This window comes from Ambystoma mexicanum, chromosome 6q (genome assembly GCF_040938575.1).
Source record: "Ambystoma mexicanum isolate Mex_15411 chromosome 6q, UKY_AmexF1_1, whole genome shotgun sequence".
Taxonomy (NCBI): Eukaryota; Metazoa; Chordata; class Amphibia; order Caudata; family Ambystomatidae; genus Ambystoma; species Ambystoma mexicanum.
Window position 1 is genome coordinate 1,119,377,582 of NC_090937.1, and position 25,003 is coordinate 1,119,402,584.

Consider the following 25,003-nt stretch of genomic DNA (forward strand, 5'->3'; position numbering starts at 1 on the left):
CCTGGCAAAAACACGACACTGGACATCTTACGAAAAATGACACGAAGTCATGCGGTGAGAGACACTGGGTAGTAAGGCTACAAATGGGCACTCCCAGACTTGACAACATAGTTTGCGCAATGGGGGAGGGCAGTAGGCAGAGACTATCCTAAAATAGAGAACACACAAGTTACAGATAACAGACTGCAGCGCAATGCACGGTGCATGCACTCTGACAAGAGCTTGTTCCCCCACGAGGACCGGACGGAAAGCAGTGTGTTGGCCCGTCTGCCCAACAGGAAAGTAAGGGGAATGAAGTCACTCAGCGGGAAGGTAGAGGGGCAGGCATTGCCCGGTGATTGAAGGCCTGTGGACACGCGACCTTCTGTGAGATGTCACAGTGAGCTGAGTCGGGAGCACAACGTATTGCAGTTGCATGAGGAGTTATACAGAGGGCCCCTGGAGGAATGAGGAATCCAATGGCTGGGGCCCGCAGCAGGTTGGCGATCAGCATTCTGGACACATAATCCTGCAGGCAGGCACGATGAGCTGCGAGGAGTGTTGCCCCGTCGTGTTTTGACTTAGTTGTTGGTGAGAGGGGAGAGACTTGTGAGACTTGGACAGTGAATCCGGGCTCAAGGGTGAAAACGGGCAGTTCGGCCCAGGTACAGGAGGGCCTGACTGTAGGAGTGAAGGCTTCAAGAGCCTTTTGGAAGTGTGGGGCAGGCAAATTGGCGCACATATGACCCCGGGCCGTGCAGAGACACTGGGGATAAGGCTGGGGTCTTTGGCGTTGACTGTGGTGCGTGGAGCCGCAGGAAAAGAGACAGAGTCTACGGAAGCGAGGGGTGCACGGAGGGCGCCCAGCTGTTAAAAATTATTTGACAGGTATTACTGCAAACACCAGTAGTAGCCCCGGGAGTTTGCAATCACTGGTGGGGTGCTTGGGCAGACGGAATTTGTGGCGGGATCCCGGCAGGGAGCCTTTAGCAGCGCCAAAGAACTGCTAATATGGAGTAAGGGTTCCAGCCACAAGACTTGCCAACTAGGATACAATACAAGCCCCTGGAGACACCCAAGTCTGCATGTGTCCCCTTAAGAGCGAGTGACCCTGGGACGCAGAAGATCACAATACTAATATTCCCGTGGGAAGACAGGCCTACTAATATTCCCGTGGGAAGACAGGCCTGGTTGCACGTCCTCTGTTCCGGGAGGGTGCGCCAGAGACATCAAGGAAACCAGGAGTTCAGACAGTAACAGACCTACGGCCCCTCCCATAAGGGAAGTTGGCGTCCAAATTACCCAAAACCAAAGGGAAACAATCCACCATGGAGGAGTTTGCCAAATCACCACAAGTTGCTGAAGGAGCCAACGGGAAAGGACAAGGCACTCGACATCGAAAAGATGGCACCCAACAACCAACAGATACTGGACGCCATAACTGAACTGAAGAAATCTTGGGAAAGTAAGATGAACACAGCCATAGCGGATTTAAAGATTGCGCTGGAGTCTAAAATAGACGCTGTGAGCATAGATGTGAACTTATTGCGGCAAGATGTACGGTCATTGGCAGAGCACACAGGGACCCTCAAAAAGGAAGTGAAAGAAAACACAAGCACATGCACGACTAATGCAAAAGATGTTCACATGTTGCAACAACAGCTCCGCAATTTAGAGAATAGAGCTGAAGAAGCAGAAGGACGGGCTCAGAGGAAAAATGTGCGCATAGCGGGGCTTCAGGAGGGTGAAGGGAGATCTGACCCGACGGACTATGTTGAAAACATGTTGCAGGAGATTTCGAGAGGAAAGCTAAGCCAAGGGTTTACAGTGGAAAGGGCGCATAGGGCCCAGTCAAGGAGACCGCCACCAGGAGATCCACCGCGACCTATCATCGGCAAGATTTTAAACTATAAAGACAGGGAGAAAGTCCTGGAACACTTCCGCAAAGGGGGAATGATCAGCAGAGCATCAGCAACCATCACCGCATACCCGGACTACATGCTTCTGGTGCAAAGGCAACGCCTGAATTATGTGGCGGTGAAAAGGAGAATGCGGTCGGCGGGATACAGATACATGTTGCTATACCCAGCGTCAATGAAGGTGCTCCTGAAGAATAAAGCTTTGTTCTTCAAAACACCGGAGAACGTGACCGCATGGCTGGAGATGGAGAAATGAACCGGAACCTTGCACGTACCGCAAGCACAAACGAGATGCCCTTTGAGAGATGGGTACTGTACAAATGGTGGCACTGGGACTGGATTATAGTAGAATTCATAAGAGATCAAGGGTTAACTTATATGGTCCTGTATTAAGAAGTGCATTTAGCGCATAGCAGGAGGCATAGCACCAGGAGACGCACTACCGATGAGTGAATGAAATGGGCGGTGGAAATAAACCAGATGAGCTCCTGTAATATGGACATACACTAAGCAAAGGTGGAGCTAGGGTCCGAACTCTCAGTCCATAGTATATATATAGAAATGTGGTTTGCCTCAGATGTGAGAGTTAGGCAGTGCTTAGAACATATAAATGATGACATAATGTGGCTTAAATGCAGGAGAAATGGAGGAGATGCGTACTCGCCCCCGGTAGTTAGATTAGTTAGGATATTAGTAAAATAGTATCCCCCTGCTGAGTTCTGAGTATCGGCTAGGCCGCAGAAAGGGACTAGATGCGGGGTAGCCTGAGATCCAGAGATGGAGCTGTGACACTGTTTGGGGAGTTGGGAGGGAGGGAGGGGGGGTGGGGTGGTTGTGATGGGCAAGAGGGGGAGGGGAGGGAAGGGAGACAGGGAGTTTGAAGAATCAGTTAGGGAACAAGCTTACACCCACGCGCTACTGTGTATGAAGCGGAGGACAAAGGAGGACAGAGGCGGGACTGGGTATGGATGAGAGATGGGAGACCTTAAGATAGCAACCTGGAATGTCAGGGGGCTTAATAGTTACCTGAAGAGGAATAGGATCATGATGTATCTAAGGAGGCAGAGAATGGACATTGCCCTATTACAAGAAACTCACCTTATGAGAGAGAAACAGGATGTGATAAGGAAGAAATGGAAGGGGACCACCATAGGGGCAACGTATTCAGCATACGCTAGAGGGGTAATTACTTGGATAGCATCACATGTCCCCTTTCAGTTGTTACAGTCCACTGCGGAGTCTGACGGGAGGATGGTGGCGATACGGGGATTGATAGAAAATAGAGTTGTGCATCATTAATACATATGCCCCGAACCAAAATACTGAGGCCTATTTCAAGACCTTACATAGCAAAGTTAAGCCCGTACCTCGGGGGTGTAGTCATATGGGGAGGAGACTTTAATTGCACGCTGGACCCCAGGGTGGACAGATCAGACAGGAAGCTAGATAGACCAACCCCTGCAGCCAAAACCTTGAGGACCCTGTTGGGAGACTTTCATCTGGAGGATGTATGGAGACTGCACCACCCACGTGAAAGATCGTATTCCCATTACTCGGCCCCACAAAACTTGTACACACGGCTAGACTATATGTTTGCTACTTCGGAGCTGATGGGGGAGCTAGTGCGGTCGGAATACAAAGCGAGGGTTCTCTCCGACCACTCGCCACTGATCTTAACATGGCAATACTTGCCTCCTAGAGCTAGGATCCCAACGTGGCAGCTTAGAGCTGAAGCATTGAAAGACACAGTGTTCAGAGGGGACTTGAGAAAAGAAAGTGTAGAATATTTCGAAAATAACACTGAAAGCGTAGAATCGGCTTGTACTCTGTGGCATTTAAAGTGGTGGTGAGGGGAGCAGCTATATCTAAATCCAAAGGCATGCAAGGAGGTATAACGCAGGAGTTGCAAGAGGTATAGGTGAAATTAGAGGCAATTATGCAAAGAGGAGAGAACTCCCTTGAGGAAGCTAAAACCATAAGTCAATTGCAGCAGGAGCGTGGAGGGCACTGGGAGAGATTATGCAACTTGAACTACAAGAAATATATAGAGAGGCAGCATGCTGGGGTGGGAACAAGCCAGGGAGGTTGCTAGCATGGTTGTATAAAAAAGAGATGCCCAGACCAACGATCAGAGCAATAAAGGGGGAGAATGGACAAATACTTCACGCCCTCTTGGGTGTCAACGGTGGGTTCCTTGAGTTCTACCAGCAATTGTATGGAGATGTGGAAGGGGGTGAATGGAGGGAGATGGTCGAAACACTGGAGGATATTGGCTTGACTAAATTGGGAACTGAAGAGAGGGAGAACCTAGAGGCCCCAATCACGGTGGAGGAACTAGAAGCAGTGAATAAGCTATTACCTACTAGCAAAGCCCCGGGATCGGGCGGACTCCCAGTGAGTTCTATAAAACATATAAGACAGAAGGGTGTCCAGTCAATTGGTCGAAAAAAAACTGGTCGACTGCAATTTGGTCGACGCAATTTGGTCGAAAACCAAATGGTCGAATTTTTTTTTTTATTTATATATTTATTTTTTGGGTTTTCGTTTTGTAAAAAAAGGGGTTTTTAGAGAAAAAAAGGGGGTTGGGGGGGGACCCCCCCCAAAAAAATTAAAAAAAAGGGTTAAAATAAAAATAAAAAAAATTCGACCATTTGGTTTTCGACCAAATTGATTCGACCATTTGTCTGGTCGACCAATTTTTTTCGACCAAATGTCTGGTAACCGACAGAAGTGCTCCCCCCGTTACCGGCCATGTTGAACGAAGCGTTAGAAATAGGGATACTGCTTGAATCCCTGAGAGAGGCAATTATTATTCCGCTTCTCAAACCTGACAAGCCGAGCACGGACTGCGGGTCGTATAGAACGCCATCCATGCAGAACCAGGATAACAAGATACTCACGGCTGTGCTTGCAAATAGACTGAGACTAGTTATTCACAAACTCATACATCCTGACCAGACCGGATATGTTCTGCACAGAAGCATATCCGACAATCTCAGAAGACTCCTCCATGTCATAGAGCAAACAGAAAGGGACTCACACAAAGTTGCAATTACTTTATTAGATGCGGTGAAGGCCTTAGATTCTGTCAAATGGCCTTGGCTGATGGCAGCCCTAAAAGAATATGGAATTGGGCCAGGGTATCTGAAATGGGTGAACCTACTGTACAGTAAGCCACTAGGTAGAGTCAAGACGGGAGCGATGATCTCAGAGAGGTGGCAACTTAGTAGGGGCACCAGACAGGGATGCCCTTGGTCCCCGATGCTGTTTATCCTAGCACTGGAACCCTTAGCGATATAATTGAGGCCACAATATGAGGAGGTGGGGATCTACACGAAAGGAGGGCCACATTTAATATCAATGTATGCTGATGATATGCTGTTATACTTGAAGTATCTTGAGGAAAACCTGCAATATATCCTAGAAGTTATGGAGCGATTTGCGCAGCTCTCTGGCATTACTGTCAATCCTAAGAAATCATGCATATTCCCTTGGGGAGATATAAGGGGATTCCGTGAGAAAACCTATCAGTATTACAAATACATTGGGAGACTAGAACCTTTAGATACCTAGGGATTGATATTTATCACACGGTAGAGGATGAATACAAACATAACACAGAGAAGGCAGTGGCAAACATAGAGAATAGTATGAGATTCTGGGCTAAGCTCCCTTTGGCCATGGTAGGGAGGGTGGCATTGTTGAAGATGGTGGTATTGCTGAGGTTGTTACACTTTTTCGGGAATATACCATATATGATACCCAAGAGATTCTTTGTTAAACTTCAAAGCATATGTAGAGGGTTCATATGGCACAACACCAGGCATAGAATAGCCCTGTGGAAACAGCAGAACATGTATGATAAAGGGGGCATAAAATTGCCCAACTTTGAGCTCTATTATTTGGCCAGTCAACTACAATATGTGGCTAAGTAGTTAACGGAAGACTCAACACCGGAGTCCAGATTGTTCAGGTCTGAATGTGTCCCGTTCTTTTTGAAAGAATGTATATGGCTGTCAAAACCAGAACTAAAAGGGTGTACGAGGATGTTAGAACTGGGATGGAAGATGTGGCGTAAGGCTTGCCAGGCCATGGAGAACCTGACCCCGTTTTCTCCGCAAGTGCCGCTAGTGGCTTTGACCGGAGTGGACAAGCAACTGAGGAAGACCATTCGTAAGCATTGGGAACTGGTGGGTATTGCAACGCTGGGAGATGTATGGCAAGATGGGAAGGAAATGGAATTCAACGTACTGGTGGAAGAAACAGGTCTACACTCAGGGCAGTATATTACTTGCACCAGACTGGTAAGGCGGGTGAAAGAGACATGATCCGAAATAGCGCTGGAAGACCAACCCGACACGGCCATAGAAACAATTTATGATATCTCAGAGGGTGGACACGGGGTCTCTTGAATCTACAAATTGCTGATGTCCAGGGTGGGTAACTCAGCTGAGACGGGACTGGGATGACGAAGCCGGGGAACCCATGAGCGACGGGTTGGGGGTGAGTGTTCAGAGATACCACAAAAAGGTGTCCAGGAATGCGAGGCTGCAACAGATCCAGCTATATGTTACACATAGAGCGTACATGACCCCCCCCCCAAAGATCACTTGATTCAAGAACGCTAAAATACAAACATGTCCCAAATGTGGGGAAGTGAACGCAGGCATGATACACCTGTTCTGGGCATGCCCGGAAATTGAAAAATTCTGGGGAGAAGTAGCCCACCGCTTAACCAATAGAGGGTTCACGGTAGATGTGGAATCTGTGTGGGCATGCATGGTAGGGGGGGGGTTTCTAGACCGCACAAACTGAAACACGTGAGTAAACTCAAGGACTTGGCCTATATACTTGCCAAGCGCAGAATATCCATGGGTTGGAAAGCAAACAATAGACCAAAGGGAGAAGCTTGGTGGCATGATCTCCAGATATGGGCAGAAGTGGAAACAGCGGTATGGAATGAGGCGGCTAATAGGGGGGGGATGAGGAAGCAGTATCTTTGATGGCCTGGAGACACTTAGTGACCACACTGTCTGGGTCCACCCAGGCCTGCCTAAGCGAATATGATTACTCCGAGAAAACAGAGGGGGAGGTACACCTAGAGGAAACAACGGCGGATGGCAAAGTGGAGTAGGCTCGAGTTAGGGGGGAGGGTAATGGGGAGGCAGTGGACATTTCACGATATTGTATATGATGCTTGAAGTTACATGTCATGCACTGTTGGGTTTGTTTTTTGTTGACTGGTTGTAAAAGTTAATAAAAATGATTTAAAAAAAAAAGTTGATATGACAAAGAATTGTGAATCCAAGAAACTTATCCCTGTGAATTGTCCAGTGACATTTGCCTAAAAGGATACAGGGACTCACAAGCCCAAAAGAAAGGAAAGTGAGAAGAATTCTAGGGGAAAGGGATCCAACCCTAGCTTTGAAGTTTTACATTTATGCACACTGTTTATTTCATCACCTTCATTACCAGAGAGAACATTTGTGATGGTTGTAAAAACAAAGAACACTTGTTACTTTGAGAAGAGATCATCCTTTCACAGTTATTTTAGATTATTAGTGTTAGGGGCAGAAGTATGTTTTGGGACATGCCATTGACAGACATTTTAGTTTCAGACTTCCTGACAATTTCACTGGTTTTCTATTGAGGTAAGGAAACCCCTCTTCGCTTTATGGATAGAGTGGTATTGTTAGGGAGAATTTTCATTTTAGTGTTTAATTTCTCACACCTTAGAGACCCCCAGCTCTTTTTTCTGAACATTGGGACTTTGTACTTTTAATTATGTTTTTTCTGTGTTTTTTTTTGGAGTCTGACAAACTCCATAGGCATCATCTTTTTACTTTGTGTCACGCAGCACCTTCAGTGCAGTGACACAGGGAAGTCTTCCAGATTTCCCATAGGTTTAAATACCTTATCTTAGTGAAACTGGTGTTTCCATGAGCAGTGAAGTGAAATTGAATTTGAAATTGAATTTACTTACATTTTATAACTTTCTAGACCCAGCACACACATCTTACAATAGGGTGCTGGAGGGGTTACTTAGTATCCCCTTTGTCTAGTTTCTCATGTAACATTTTTATGTTACCCTTTCTACAATTAATGGCTGGTGTTAGTGGTTTACTTTTTCCTACCATTGTGTGTTTTTACCGCAGCTATAGTAAAGCACCCATGGGTGCCCATTTCGTCAAAATGGCCCCGGTCTTCTTTTTTCACCATTTCTTGTTGGAAAGTTCCTTCTTGAGATTTACTCTGTGCGCCAAACCAGATTTTGTCCCTTTGTTCGTGTGTTGTCTTTGGGGGATTCACGGGTGAAGTCTGCCTCTGACTCCAGCGTGTCTGGCAGGGGCAGGAAGTGAGGGAGGTGCCTCAAACTCCCTGTGCTTAATCCCCTTGGTTACAGGACTGCACCCAAAGGTGATTGGCGGCTGACTGTCCTCTGAGGACAGCCACCCTGCTGTGTGAGTAACAGCTAGGCTGCGTATGAATGGGAGAAACCTGCATATAAGGTGAGGCCTTTTGGCTTGGAAGGCAGAGTCGACCACTGGACAAATTAATCCCAAGAAGAACTTGGAAGAGACTCCTGCTGCAACTCCTGGACCGTTGATTTGCCCGGTGAAGCCCTGCTGCTGCGCTGAAGCTCCGAATTTGCCTCAACTAGAGAAGCCCTGCAATGGGCGACTTCTCCCCTTGGGTTGGTGGGACTAATCAACCTAAAAGTGAACTCGTTTGAACATCCTCTCAGAGCTGGATATAGTTCCATTGCACCTGCTGGAACCGATTGCCAGAGAGAGGAACACCAGATCGAGTGCACCGCTTTTAAGTCAGACCCGAGCTCCAAGAAGATCCTCCGGACTCCAGGGAAGAATGACTGACCAAGCCTGAGCCACCTCAAGAGAGTGCTGGACCCCAGATGCGAGGAAAGTCCATTAAGGTATCCGAGAACCTGCGGTGGTGCTATTTTCGAGAGGCGCAGGAGCTGAAACCGCAAAGTGCCGTTGATCTGAAGTTTGCCCATTGCTGCCACTGACTTTCCATTCGTAGTGCAGGAGTTCCCAGACGTCCTCCCTCTTGTCCCCATAACTGAAGCCCAGGAGCACAGGATCTGCAGATGTACACAGGAACCGAAGTGCTCTAACAAGGTACTGTAAAACTAAGGGGACTTACCTCTTTGGTGTAGCCTTGCTAGCTCTCAGTTGAGACTTGTCTTGGTTACCCTTGCAGAGTTGCTTGCAGCTTTGCCCCTTCACAAGCTTCAGTGATTCAGTGATTTCCTTTCTACAAACTTTTCTAAAAACATTGTGCTAGACTTTTACGTACCTGCAAGAAGATATTCAGCTTCCCTAGACTTTGCTCAACTAACATTGGCTGTCCTGGCACCCTGAGAGACTCTTCTTACCTCGGACTTTGTGCTTTTGCCTTTCTCCAGGAAATGGTTAATTTCCTGGAGGAAATGGTTAATTTAATTGCAGTGAAGGTTTAAAAAAGCACTTACCAGTTCATGAATTATTTGTTAACCTTTGTTTTATTCCCCTATCTAACCTTTTGCACCAAACTCAGTATTGCTCTAAATGTACCAGTGATAAATCAATCACCACAGTGTCCTAGCTATTTAAGTCACCTGAGGGTGTAGGAAGTGTCTGTGTGCCATCCCCAATGGGTATCATCTGATTAGAGAAACTAAGAGTGTGTTTTGAAGTATTCTTTAACGCTTTACATGTTTTGCTCCCTTCTAAAGAAGGCTTATTCAACTGACTGTTAAATAAATGTATAATTGTTTTATCAAGAAACCATAAGTGTTAATTTGGATAACTGTCATTGTGAAACTCTGCGTTATAACCTTACAGCTCACATTGACCCCTCTTGAGATACGCCTGGCTGCTCAGTCACTCTACCAAATTGTGTAGTACATGCTTATACCAAAGGTTGGTTAAATATTGGCAAGAGGACAAGGCTGGTGCAGTCTCCTGCAGGGTATTGCATACAATCTTGCCTAACAGGTATTTTTTTCAACCTTTTCTTAATAAAGGTTTTTCTGATGCTTGTTAATCTGCTTAGAAGCACATGCTGTGCATATGGTCCGACATCCAGTGGTAACCGCAGAGTATTGCATCTTGTCTTTCGGGGACGTCGGTATAGGCGTGTCTGAAACACTATCCCTATCGTGACGTGTGTAGTACCCAAAATCCCTCACGCGCCGAGGTCCCTCAGATTGTTTTTTTCCGCCCATATAGCTGGACGCCCTATAGCGGAGCTCTTCATGAGACATTGTTTATCTTACCGAATTGTCGGTTTATTCCCCGTTAAGTCAATTCGCCCATCAAGAACATCTTCAACGAAGACTACAGGGGAATCGTCTACGGCTGTGGGTTCCGGTGCCTAAGATCCGGCGTTCGGACTTCCACGTGGTCGGGCCTTCTGGCCAGCCTACACAGTAGGGAGAGTGGGCTCGGGGTTTGCCATACTGTTATTATGTCTTTCCTCTTTTCCACTGCTTTCCTTTTTGGTCTGGTCACCCTTCCCTTCTGCTATGGAAAGGACTCCATTTAGATTCTGCCCTGTGTGTAGGGTCAGATATCTGTGGAAAGACAAGCACATGTCGTGTAACGCTTGTCTTCTCCCTAGAGCACGATGAAAAGCAGTGTTCGGTGTGTAAACTCCTTAAACCTAAAACCCTTAAGGAGCGCCAGTTGAAGCGGTGGGCCGCATACGGAATGTCACGCGTGGAGCCTCCCTCCCCTGCGGAGCACACGGCGAGGACCGTCCAACTACTCACGGACCTGGGATTCTCCATAAACTACGCCAAGTCCCACCTGGTGCCCGCTCAAGACGCACTGTTTCTGGGAGCTAAGCTCGACACAGTGGCGCTTCTGGCCTCTCCGTCGGAGGAAAGGACGAGGGCCATCTTGGGCAAGGTGCAGCGGATGCTGGTTGCGGACGCGGCCAGGGTGAGGTCCATCAAGTCCCTCCTCGGAATGATGTCTTCTTGCATTTATCTCATCTGCCTGTGCAGGCTTCGGAGGCGCCCGTTACAGGAGTTCCTGGACGCTCGCTGGATCCAGACGACGGGCAGCTTCGAGGACAGGATCACACTCGACGAGAGCTTCCGACGAGCGATCCGGTGGTTGGGCACCCGCGCGCATCTGACGGCGGGCATGGACGTCCAGACCCCGGACCACCAGAAGACAGTGACCACGGATGCCTCCCTGGAAGGGTGGGGAGCGCACACCGAAAATCTGCACGCGAGGGGCCTTTGGCTGCCGACGAAGTCCCTCCATATCAACGTCCTGGAACTCTGTGCAGTGTTTTGGGCCCTCAGGTCCTTTCTTCCGTCCCTCAAGGGCAAGGTGATGAGGATCTTCACCGACAACACCACCACCATGTTCTACATCAGGAAGCAGGGCGGTACCAGATCCCCAGCCCTGTCAAAGGAGGCTCAGGATCTGTGGCATTGGGCCGTCGTCGCCCAAGGGATGTTTCTGGTGCCGTTTCATCTGGCAGGGATAAAAAACACCATCGCCGACTCACTCAGCAGGGAGCTGCGCTCGTGCTACGAGTGGGAACTGCGACAGGATCTAGTGGACCGCCTCTTCCGACGGTGGGGCACACCCCAGATCGATCTGTTCGCGACGGCGACAAACTCCAAGTGCCGGAGGTTCGCCAGCAGGTTTCCCCAGCCGAGGAGCATGGGCAATGCTTTCTCGTTCCCCTGGGAGGGCCTGTTCCTATATGCGTTCCCTCCATTGCCGCTGCTGATCTGGCTCATCAACCAGCTCAAGAGGTCACGGTGCAGGATGATCCTCGTCGCACCTGCGTGGCCGAGGCAGATATGGTTCCCGGACCTTCTGGACTTGTCAGCGTCCCCGCCAATCAAGCTGCCAGTGGACGCGGATCTTCTCTCCAGGGAAGGAGGCGCCATCCTCCACCACGACCCGAAGTCGCTGAACTTGCAGGCCTGGCTCCTGCAGCGTTAGAGTTTGGAAGTTACGACATACCGGCCGACTGCAGAGAGGTTCTTGCAAAGGCCAGGGCGTCCTCAACTCTTAAATGCTACGGACACAAATGGAAGAGGTTCTCTGTCTGGTGCCACGCACAGAAGATTAACCCTCTACAGATTACGGCTCCACAAGTACTGCCGTACCTGCTGACGCTGGCCAAGGCTGGGCTGGCGCACGCGTCCATCAAGATTCATCTTGCTGCGATCTCCCGATACACCAGAACCACGGGACGGACGTCTTTGTGGTCTCATCGTCTGGTGAAAGAATTCATGAAGGGACTGTTCAGATCGTTCCCGCCGGTGAAGGCCCCGGCCCCGGCGTGGGAGCTCAACGTGGTGCTGACCAAGCTCATCGGACCTCCGTTCGAGCCTCTGCACTCAGCTCCGTTGAAGTTCTTGTCGTGGAAAACAGCATTTCTTGTGACCATCACCTCCGCACGATGGGTGGGAGAGATCCAGGCCCTTTCCTGCAAGCCCCCGTACTTGACTTTTCACGACACGAGGGTAGTGCTCAGGACGCACCCCTCCTTCATGCCCAAGGTGCCGTTGGACTTCCACCTCATCGAACCCTTGGTGTTACCTGTTTTCTTCCCGTCGCCTTCGTCGCCGGCTGAAAGGACTTTGCACTCGCTGGATGTGGCTAGGGCGCTGAAGTTCTACGTGGACCGCACGAAGAGTTTTCGGAAGACGTCACAACTTTTTGTGAACTTTGGACCTGTCAATCAGGGGAAGGCTCTCTCGAAGGCTTCCATTTCCAGATGGCTCTCCGGCTGTATCATGTACTGTCATCGGTTGGCAAACCGACCGCTGCCTGGCCGTCCGAGAGCCCATTCCACCAGAGCGATCGCAGCTACCACGGCGTTCCTATCTGGTGTGCCCTTGCTGGACATCTGCAGGGCTGCTACGTGGAGGTCGACGCACACCTTCACGAAATTCTACTGCGTCGATCGGGATTCCAGGGAGGAGTCCACGGTCGGCCAAGCAGTGCTGCACAACCTGTTCGCCTAAGGTGAGCCTGGTGAGGAGGTAAGAATGCTTAATGTTGAGTTTTGGATGTAATGCTTAATGTTGAGCCTTTGCCACCTCCTGTGGTTGTGCCTGTGTGTACTGCTATGTATTCTTTTATTCATGAGCATGTGAATCCATGCCAGACCCCATGCTGGAGAAGGAACAAGTTACTTACCTGTAACTGTTGTTCTCCAGCATGCGTCTGGCATGGATTCACATGCCAACCCTCCCGCCTACCCCTCTGCGGCTCTTCACTTGGTCATACTGCCACTTCACGTGCTACCAAATCTGAAGATGGCTGCCAGAGGCGGGGCTTAGGGAGATGGCAGTCATTGGCTGTGGTCAGTATGACGCAGAGATCAGTGATTGGTTACTACTACGAAAGACAGATCAGAAACAAAACTGATACTGATTTTTCTTTACCGAGGATTCCCAGCCTGACGACAGGGAATATTAATGAGCATGTGAATCCATGCCAGACCCATGCTGGAGAACAACAGTTACAGGTAAGTAACTTGTTCCTTGCTAAAACAGGGGGACTTCATGACAACATTGGATATGAAAGATGCATACTTTCATATTTGAATGCTGCCAGCGCACAGAAAATTCCTAAGGTTCGTGATTCAGGACAAACACTGGTACTCCCCTTCGGCATAGCCTCGCGCCAAGGGTATTTACCTAGGTCCTGGCTGTGGCAGCGGCACACCTGCACAGACTTTCAGTTCCAGTTTACCCTTACCTCGACGATTGGCTCATCACGGGGGACTCGTTCGACGTTTGTTTTTCGAACAACCAAAAGACAGTAGACCTACTGTTTAGCCTGGGATTTTCTATCAACGAAAAGAAATCCAGCTTAGTCCCCAGCCAAGTAAAACAGTTCCTGGGGGCTCTTATTCGTACGGAAGACGGTCTAGTCTTCCCTTCCAGCGAGAGGGTTCAGAACATGCTCTCAGGTTCCTCAGTATGTAGCCAGTCGAGAGGTGACGGTACGCAAAGCTATGCGTTTGCTAGGGATGATGGGGTCATCCATATACTTGGTTCCCCACGCGCGGCTGCGCATACTTCCCATGCAAGAGTGGCTCAACAGCTGGTGGTGTCAGGCCAGCGGACAATGGGAAGATCTGTTAGTTGTCCCGCCAGCCCTCGTTCTCTCTCTGCAGTGGTGGTCGAGGGAGAACCTCTTGAAGGGGAAAACCTACACCACCCCTGCAGTGGAAGCCACTCACGACAGACGCATCTCTCACGGGGTGGGGGGCTCACCTGCTTCAACAGACAGCGCACGGAGTGTGGTCCCCTCAGGTAGCGTCCAACCATATAAACTTACTGGAGCTACTGTCATGATCTCTGCTTCCAAAAGGTCAGGGTTTTCCCAACTCCCTTGGAAGCAGATCCATAACCCAGGTTCCGAGTGCCAACCAGTCCCAATTGGGACCTTTTGGACCCAGTCCTGGCGTCAGTGGCACCAGGCTCATAAATATGCCCAGTCCCAGCGCTGGAGGCGCCGGGCTCATAATGCTTGGGTGGACTTACCTGCAGCAGACCATGCTGCTTACTTGCCTGCCAGTTGAGCCTCTGATCCTCTTCTGTTTGGAACTACTTTTCCTGTTGGGTGGGGCAGGAGCCACTCCCTAGATTCATAACACTGGAACTCTTCTGGAAAGCAGGAACTCTTTTCTTACCTAGGCGTGGCTGTGGAAGGAGACACCTAAGCACTACAGGAGGCTATTTAAACCACACCCGATGGATGAATCTTGCTTTGCGTTATTCTGCATCCTCTGCAGCAGAACGCTCATCGTGTCTTCTGCATCTGATCCTGGGCCTAAGAAAAAAGGCTTACCATCCTGAATCCAGTCTTCAGCAACACCTATAAAGACAACAAAGAACAGGTTAGCATTACGGTCTTCAGTGACAGCTCTTCACTTACCTGGTCCATCGGCTGTCACCAACGCCTCGCGCTGCATTCCGGCATCTGAAAGACAAAGGCTTACCTACTCTTCGTGCGCTCCGGAGGTCTTCACACTGCATTCCGGCATCTGAAAGACAAAAGCTTACCAACTCTTCGCATGCTCCGGAGGCCTTCGGCGCTGCATCCCGCATCTGAAAGACAAAACAAGGTGCGTTTAAAGACATTGGGGAACTTTAATACTCACGTGCCATTACTCCTTTCCACATCTAACCCAGTGGGTATTCCGGCACCCTGCAGCCGCTCCGAACTTGTACCTGCAAAATAAAAAGACAGTTAGAGCGCATCGTGAAGCAGGCAACTAGCGCTTACTTACGTGCTTCCAGGCGCTTCTATTCATCACACGGGCTCCATCTTCAACTCACTTCAGCCCGTCATCCGCCATCGCCGGAACCCTGCAAAACAAGAGACATCATTACTAAAGACTTTAAAGACATTAGAATTACTCGAAACTTACCGTTCGTGCAGTAAACGACGGACAGCAGTCCTCTGAAGTCAAGAGGCCTGCTCCCCTTATCCAGTGAAGAAACTGGTTACAGCACCCTGCCCCGAGGCAGATGGAGAGCACAGCGTTCACTTACCTAAGGTGAGAGCGTTAACCTTTGGGGTTCTACAGGAGAAGAGAAAGGGAAGAAGAGAGAGACATTCAATAACCCAGTTCCTTAATCCCATATTTTCTATCTGCAGACATCTTACCCTTCGAGTCAGACATACAGTGCACAGAGGTCCAGCCCAAAGAGCCAGTCGTGTGTTACACATCACCTTTGAAGATACGGTATACGCCCAGTCAAGACCGGCGCCTCTACGGGAATCAGGTGAGCATTACAGAACGCAAAGCCTACCACAAAACTCCCGTCCAGGCGCTATGGAAACCTCGGATACCGACCAGCTAGCCCAGTTACTTGGGGAACTAAGGGCAGAAGTGCATGCAGCCCGTCAGGAAACGAACGCTCTAAGAAGGGAACTGATTATTTCCAAGGAGCGAACAGATGATCTCGCTAGACAATTGCTACAGTCACAAGCCGGACAGACCCCGTTACCCGCATCTGGGGGAAATCTTCCTTCTACATCCTCTATGAATCCAGTGCAGATCAACCTACCTGGGAATGTACCTCTGGCTCCGCCCGAACGATTTTCTGGTGACCCAAAGAGGTTTGCAGTATTTATCAATCAGTGCCGGTTGCATATCTTATGCCGGCCAGCAGCCTTTCCAACTGATCAAGCTAAAGTAGCTTTCGTGCTTTCGTACCTTAGTGGCAATGCGGCAGACTGGTCGATCCCTCTAGTAAATCAAGATGATCCGGTCCTCCATGATTTTCAAGCTTTTCAGCTCAGTATGGAAAAACTGTTCGCAAGACATTCACAGGGGCAGGCCTTGGACAATGAGCTTCTTTCGTTGCGACAAGGTAATCAAGACCTTTTGGCTTATATTGCGTCTTTCAACAGACTGATAGTGGAAACTCAATGGCCTGAGGACAAAAGGATTACGCTGTTTTATAGAGGTCTACGTGGAGAGCTCAAAGATGTGTTAGCCCAAGTAGTGAATCCCCCACAAGATTGTTCGGACTATATAGACTTAGTCGTTCAAATAGATCACAGACTGCAGAACAGGAAGGCCGATCGTTCCAAGTTTGATGCTCGAGTATTTTCCAAACCGCCAACTCCTTCCAAAGGAGTAGACTCCGGGGAACCCATGCAAATAGGGGGTCTGAAAGGTCCTCTAACACAAAAGGAGCGGGAAAGGAGAAAACAGTTGCAATTATGCCTCTATTGCGGAAACTCAGGGCACTTTCTTCGAGACTGTCCGGTGAAACCTGCCAAGAAGGCAGTAGGAGCTGCAGTTACCAAAGTTACAAACTCTGAGCAGGGAAACGACCTCGCCCGACAAGAATAGAGGTCCTCTTGCCGAGCGTGAAAACCAGTTCCGTGACCTCGCATTTCGTGATACCTATGGTCCTCATTAGCCCTGATAATCCGGATCGATTACATGCAATTGAAGCTTACGTCGACAGCGGTGCCATCGGCAATTATGTGGATCATGAAATGGTTTTGAGGATGAATCTAACTCTTTGTCCCAAGGCTGTAAAGGACGTCATTACTACGGTGGATGGTACGGAGATAGCCTCCGGGCCAGTAACGCATACCACTCAAGAGGTGACGCTAGTAAGTCAAGATGGACACCATGAGAAGATCGTGTTCGATGCGATCAAGGCCCCTCAGTTTCAGATTATTCTAGTAATACCTTGGTTAGAGAAACACAATCCTCTGATCGATTGGCGAGCAAGAACGGTCCAGTTTCCAGAATGTGTCTCTACTTGTCACCCCCCACCTGGTGTTGCACTGGCAGCAATTTCTTCAGAGACTCCCCAGTTACCTCCCGAATACCAAGATGTTTTCCGGAAGGATCAGGCTAACTCTCTACCTCCTCATAGGTCTTATGACTGCCAGATAGACCTGATACCTGGATCTACTCCTCCTTGTAGTAGAATTTATGCCCTCACCGAGCCTGAGAACCTTCACCTTCGACAATACCTGGATCAATACCTGGCAAATGGGTTTATTCGTCCTTCCAAGTCCCCTGCTTCTTCAGCTTTGTTCTTCGTTCCAAAAAAGGAAGGAGACCTTAGAACTTGTATAGATTATCGCTCCCTGAACCAGATCACCGTTAAGAATAGATATCCGTTACCTTTGATCCCTGAACTCCTGGACCAAGTCAGAAAAGCATGCATATATACAAAGCTGGATCTTAGAGGAGCTTACCACTTGGTACGAGTAAAAAAGGGTGATGAATGGAAGACGGCCTTCCGCACCAAGTATGGGCTATTTGAATATCAGATCATGCCCTTCGGACTTTGCAATGCCCCGGCCGCCTTTCAATATTTTATGAACGATGTCCTCAGAGAGCTCATAGATGTGTGTGTTGTTGTTTACATTGACGACATCCTCGTTTATTCTTCATCGGAATCTGAACATCGGAAACACGTGAAAATGGTCCTCGAAAGATTGCGTCAACACAAACTTTTCGCTAAGTTGGAAAAATGTGTTTTCAACGTGACTGAAGTTGAATTCTTGGGATTCATATTATCACCTGGCGGAGTGCGTATGGATTCAAAGAAGGTCGATGCAGTTCTCAAATGGCCATCACCATCCTCCGTAAAAGGTGTGCAAAGCATGTTAGGCTTCGCTAACTTTTACCGCAGGTTTATCCCCGAATTCTCTCGAATAGTCCAGCCCATCACTGCCTTGTTAAAGAAAAACAAACGTTTTGAATGGTCTACTGAGGCGGAACAAGCTTTCCAGGATTTGAAGACTAAATTTATCTCTGCACCAATCTTAAAACACCCTCGCCCCGAACTCCCCTACATCGTGGAAACTGATGCTTCAAGCCTTGCCATGGGGGCAGTTCTATCACAAAAGGACCCGCTAACCAATCAGTTGCATCCCGTGGCATTTTGGTCCCGCAAATTCTCGCCTCCTGAAATCAATTACACGATTACTGACAAGGAACTTCTGGCTATCAAGTCTGCCTTTAAGGCTTGGCGGCATTATCTGCTGGGGGCCCGACACACCGTTACTGTGATTACGGATCACCGAAACCTGCAATATTTGAAAACCGCAAAAGCCCAATCCTCTAGACAACTCGGTTGGGCATTATTCTTTGCCGAGTTTGACTTCATAATTACCTATCGACCTGGTACAAAGAACGGTAAAGCTGATGCCCTTTCTCGGATGGGAGTGGAAGAACACTTGATCAACCCTAAACCTGTACCAATCATTCCCGAACAAAGAATTCTGGGTGTAATCGCCACAGAATCCATAGAAGAAGTTAAGGATAAAGCCAGGCAACTTGTAACTCCAGCAGACATACAGAATTGGCATCTGCAGGGAAAGGACTTTGCAGTAAAGGACAACTTATTGTATTTCCAAGAACGATTATACCTACCCAGCACAGATTTACAGAAAAAAGTAATCTCTTGTTATCACGATTCTTTAATGGAAGGACATCCCGGTATGGCCAAGACCTCAGAAAAGATCAAGCGCTACTTCTGGTGGCCGTCTTGGAAAAAAGATATCAGAGACTTTATAATGTCCTGTGGAGTATGCGCCCAAAACAAGAGTCAAAAGGAGAGACCAGCAGGCCTCTTACGCCCTATTGACATCCCACCTCGCCCTTGGCATACGCTTTCTATGGACTTCATCACCGATCTACCTCCATGCTCCGGATACAATACGATTCTAGTAATCGTGGACTTATTCTCCAAGATGGCGCATTTCATTCCGCTCAAAGGCTTGCCAACAGCAGCAACTCTGGCCCGAGAATTTCTCGAAAACATCGTCCGACTGCACGGTTTTCCTTCGGTTCTAATTTCGGATTGAGGTAGTCAATTTATTTCTCATTTTTGGCGAAGTTGCTGTCGGTCGGCTCAAATTGATGTGAGACTATCGACCAGTCACAACCCTCAGACCGACGGACAAACCGAGAGGACCAATCAAACTCTGGAACAGTATTTACGCTGCATGCTGCAACAAACTGAAAAAACTTGGAAAGACATCCTTTGGATAGCCGAATATGCCTACAATAACTCTGTCCATTCGGGAACTGGGAAAACCCCGTTTTTTCTTTTGTACGGCAATCACCCTCGAACCTCGGAGTTGGATCCCCTCCAAGATCTTGAAACACCAGCAGTAGACTACCTGCATTCTACAATCACCCAAGCCTTTAAGGAAGCTGTTTCTCACCTTCAAAGGGCTAAAGAACAATACAAGAAAGGAGCAGATCAACATCGGAAGGAAGCCCCTCAATATCAAGTAGGGGATCAAGTCTGGTTATCCACCAAATATCTACCTCTAAAAGGGCCACGCACATTCAACCCAAGATACCTTGGTCCGTATTCCATCACTACCATAGTAAACCCAGTAGCGGTCAAGTTGGTCTTGCCCCCGCACATGAAGATACATCCGGTCTTCCACGTCTCTCTATTAAAACCCGTGCAACCTCAAACCCGACTAACTAAATCTCCAAAACCTATCCTAGTTGATGGAGAACTCGAGTTTGAAGTCAAAAGCATTCTGGACTCCAAGATCTCCAAATCTAAACTATTTTACCTAATTGACTGGAAAGGCTACGGCCCCCAAGAGAGATCCTGGGAACCTGCTGAATATGTCCACGCTCCTCGCCTAATCAAAAGATTTCACCGAACATTTCCTGACAAGCCAAAACCCCCGGAGAAGCCCGGTTTGGGAGGGGCCTTGAGGGGGGGTACTGTCATGATCTCTGCTTCCAAAAGGTCAGGGTTTTCCCAACTCCCTTGGAAGCAGATCCATAACCCAGGTTCCGAGTGCCAACCAGTCCCAATTGGGACCTTTTGGACCCAGTCCTGGCGTCAGTGGCACCAGGCTCATAAATATGCCCAGTCCCAGCGCTGGACGCGCGGGCTCATAATTCTTGGGTGGACTTACCTGCAGCAGACCATGCTGCTTACTTGCCTGCCAGTTGAGCCTCTGATCCTCTTCTGTTTGGAACTACTTTTCCTGTTGGGTGGGGCAGGAGCCACTCCCTAGATTCAGAACACTGGAACTCTTCTGGAAAGCAGGAACTCTTTTCTTACCTAGGCGTGGCTGTGGAAGGAGACACCTAAGCACTACAGGAGGCTATTTAAACCACACCCGATGGATGAATCTTGCTTTGCGTTATTCTGCATCCTCTGCAGCAGAACGCTCATCGTGTCTTCTGCATCTGATCCTGGGCCTAAGGAAAAAGGCTTACCATCCTGAATCCAGTCTTCAGCAACACCTATAAAGACAAGAAAGAACAGGTTAGCATTACGGTCTTCAGTGACAGCTCTTCACTTACCTGGTCCATCGGCTGTCACCAACGCCTCGCGCTGCATTCCGGCATCTGAAAGACAAAGGCTTACCTACTCTTCGTGCGCTCCGGAGGTCTTCACACTGCATTCCGGCATCTGAAAGACAAAAGCTTACCAACTCTTCGCATGCTCCGGAGGCCTTCGGCGCTGCATCCCGCATCTGAAAGACAAAACAAGGTGCGTTTAAAGACATTGGGGAACTTTAATACTCACGTGCCATTACTCCTTTCCACATCTAACCCAGTGGGTATTCCGGCACCCTGCAGCCGCTCCGAACTTGTACCTGCAAAATAAAAAGACAGTTAGAGCGCATCGTGAAGCAGGCAACTAGCGCTTACTTACGTGCTTCCAGGCGCTTCTATTCATCACACGGGCTCCATCTTCAACTCACTTCAGCCCGTCATCCGCCATCGCCGGAACCCTGCAAAACAAGAGACATCATTACTAAAGACTTTAAAGACATTAGAATTACTCGAAACTTACCGTTCGTGCAGTAAACGACGGACAGCAGTCCTCTGAAGTCAAGAGGCCTGCTCCCCTTATCCAGTGAAGAAACTGGTTACAGCACCCTGCCCCGAGGCAGATGGAGAGCACAGCGTTCACTTACCTAAGGTGAGAGCGTTAACCTTTTGGGTTCTACAGGAGAAGAGAAAGGGAAGAAGAGAGAGACATTCAATAACCCAGTTCCTTAATCCCATATTTTCTATCTGCAGACATCTTACCCTTCCAGTCAGACATACAGTGCACAGAGGTCCAGCCCAAAGAGCCAGCCGTGTGTTACACATCACCTTTGAAGATACGGTATACGCCCAGTCAAGACCGGCGCCTCTACGGGAATCAGGTGAGCGTTACAGCTACTAGCAGTGTTCAAAGCATTGAAAGCCTTTCAGGAGCAACTGCAAGGAAAGACAGTGCTGGTCCTAACCGACAGCACAACAGCAATGTATTACCTGAACAACCAGGGGGACACTCACTCTCCAGGGCTATCCAAGCTGTCCCAAAACATCTGGATATGGGCTCTCAAACACAAGATGTTCCAGATATCCCAACATGTTCCAGGGGAACTCAATCTGCTGGCAGATGTACTCAGCAGAGATTTTCCTCTGCCAGAAGAGTACGAATGGCGACTGCATGAAGACATTGTATCCAACGTCTTCGCAGAATGGGGGTTTCCAGAGATCGACCTGTTCGCTACTCAGGAGAATGCCCAATGACAAGAGTACGCCTCCAGGTACCCCCAGAACCGATCCAAGGGGAACGGTCTCTGGATAACTTGGTCGGGAAAATTTGTCTACGCTTTTCCCCCCGTCTCCCCTTCTGAACAAGATAGTACACAAGATGCACCAGGAACCAGTCACCATGATTCTGGTGGCTCCCATGTGGGCCCGCCAACCTTGGTTTGTGCACCTGATGGAAGTGTCCCTCTCCCCACCAGTCAAGCTGCCCTGCCCGTACAACTCCCTTTAAAGATGCATGGACATACTGAGGGAGGCAAGAAAGCCTAACAAACGTTATTGCTATGCCAGCAAATGGAAACGTTTTGTCATCTGGTGCAGTTCCAAAGGCGTCAATCCCCCCGATTGCTCGCCTTCACACATTGTGTTATATCTAACCCATCTGTTGGACTCTCGGTTAATCTTCAATTCCTTAAAGGTTCACCTAGCGGTGTTGTCAGCCTACACCACGTCACAGCAGAAGGTGTCATGGTGGAAAATACCTGTGATTAAAGCCTTTATGGAAGGGGTTAAAAGAATTTATCCCCCATTACTCACCCAGCCCCTGGGTGGGACCTAAATGTGGTTTTAACTAGGCTCATGGGACCCCCTTTTGAGCCTATGCATAAAGCTAGTCTGAAAGACCTGACCTACAAGACAGCCTTTCTGGTAGATATCACTTCTATCAGAAGAGTTAGCGAACTACAGGCCCTCTCGGTTTTGGACCCCTTTGTTACAGTCCACAAAGATAAGGTAGTTCTGCACACCCATCCCAGATTTGCGCCGAAATTTATTTCGAAGTTCCATGTGAACCAGTCAACTGAACTACCCACGTTCTTCCAGAGACCTACTAACATGGCCGAAAGAAGCTTTCACACACTAGATGTGCGCAGGGCAGTCATGTTCTACATGGATAGAACTAAACCACTGAGGAAAACTAATTAATTCTTTGTTTCAGTGGCAGCTGGTAGAGAAGGGGACTCTGTCTCTAAATCAGCAATATCAAGGTGGATTGTCAAATGCATCACACTATGTTACACTCTTGCAAAGAGAGAACTGCCCTTCAAGCCTAGAGCACATTCTACTCGATGCACTGGGCATCCATAGCATTCATTGCAAATGTTCCCCTATAGTCCATTTGCAAAGCGGCAACCTGGAGTTCTGTACACACCTTTACAAAACACTATTGCCTAGACACTCATTCTAGGTCTGATTCTCGGGTGGGACAAGCAGTACTAAGACATCTTTTTTCTACTGTTCCTTCTCACAACCCACCTCCAACTCCGGGTACTGCTCGCTAGTCTATGCACAGCATGTGATTCTAAGCAGATTAACAAGCATCAGAAGACATGCATTACTTACCGTGAAAGCATTTCTGATGATTGTATCTGCTTAGATTCACATGCGCCCTCCCTGCCTCCCCGCTCGGGGTGGAAGGAACATAGACTTCTTACTACTTTCTCTCTTCATGTACTCACTCACTATAGCCTTGGGCTCCCTCATGGCAGAAAAAATACAATCGGAGGGACCTCGGCGCGTGCGGGATTTTGGGTACTACACACGTCACGATAGGGATATCGTTTCAGACACGCCTATGCCGACGTCCCCTTTCGGTCCCCGAAAGACAAGATGCAATACTCTGCGGTTACCACTGGATGTCAGACCATATGCACAGCATGTGAATCTAAGCAGATAGAATCATCAGAAATGCTTTTACGGTAAGTAATGCATGTCATACCCCAAATCATGCCACCACTGTGTCTGAGCCTTACTACTTCACCTTTACGAAACATGGTGTGCTATTATGTAGCTGGATTAGCATTTTGGTGCTTTTCTTATATGGGACTACTGCATACATGAGTATTTTCTTATATGGGAATACTGACATATATGGGTGCAGCCGGCATGGAAATGTATGGGCACAGTCAGTGTGAAAATGTTTTCATACTGGCATACATTGTGGGCAAAAGTTATCCTGAAAATGTGGTGGGAAAATGCTCCTGTGCACTGTTGGTAACTTGCATCTACTGTTTTATTTTTCTTGAGTTGCCCTACAAAACGAATTGCAAACCATCTGTCTTTTTGCCCAATTTCTAACTTAATGTGTGCTGTAAAATTCAACATTATTCAGAAAGTGCTATGAGGAGTGTTCGAGAGGGGCGCACTCCTCCGAATTCAACTTGCATGGCTCGGGTTTCCCCACTATGCTCGATTGCTCTGGCAAATTTGTGGGAAATATTTACTTACATCTAGTTAAAACCAATTCACCAGCTGCCACTGGTCTTGAACCTCAAATTTGTATCAGTACATCTTCTGCTATCGCAGTCTGTATTGAGAGCTGGGTCTACATTTTGGTTGGAACCCTGACTTTCCTTATGATGATTTTACTCCCCTAACAGATATGATGTGAACGCCCCGGCGATGCCTACTTTTTCCAGAAGTAAAGAACTTTTAATTTTACAAATGTACTCCTAGATGGCAGAATATGCATACCATGTGAGGAAATTCTAAAGGCTTATACGTAGCAGAAAGACTGGCAAAGTAACATTTGTCATATATGCCAGTCATAGGTATTCCCTGAGCAAAAAGTCAGCTCCGGTGTAACCACTGACACTGTATTTTAGCCACAGATCACGTGGAGCAAGTGCGTTTTAAAAAAGTATTCTAGCTTGCAGAACCCACCAAAAAATATATCCAAGTAGGTGCCCCCTCCATAGATGGCATCCTAAAATGACATGACTGTACAATGACTTATCATGACTGTGAGCTCTGAGCACTCTGACATTTCAAAGTGGTAATAAGGCAATTTCATAACTGGGCACAATGTGAACTGGTAATAATTTGCTAAGCAGGGTTGCTGAAAGCTGGCAATGACGTGCTGAACAGGTGGAATGTAAACTGGTATGATGTGCAAATTGCTTTCAAATACTTAAAAGTAAAAATGGACTTAATATTTATATGTGATCCTTTTTGGAACCGTGTAGTGGCATTGTAATTTTAATTATATGCTGGCATGAGTTTCCCACAGATTGTTACCAAATATAGTTGAGGGGCCT

General features: G+C 48.3%; 1 protein-coding gene across 3 annotated transcripts in view; it reads left to right on the forward strand.

Annotated features, from left to right (window-relative positions):
• The window catches only part of NFXL1 (nuclear transcription factor, X-box binding like 1), a 1,058,117-nt gene that overhangs the window by 182,170 nt on the left and 850,944 nt on the right, over positions 1–25,003 (forward strand). The window lies entirely within an intron of this gene.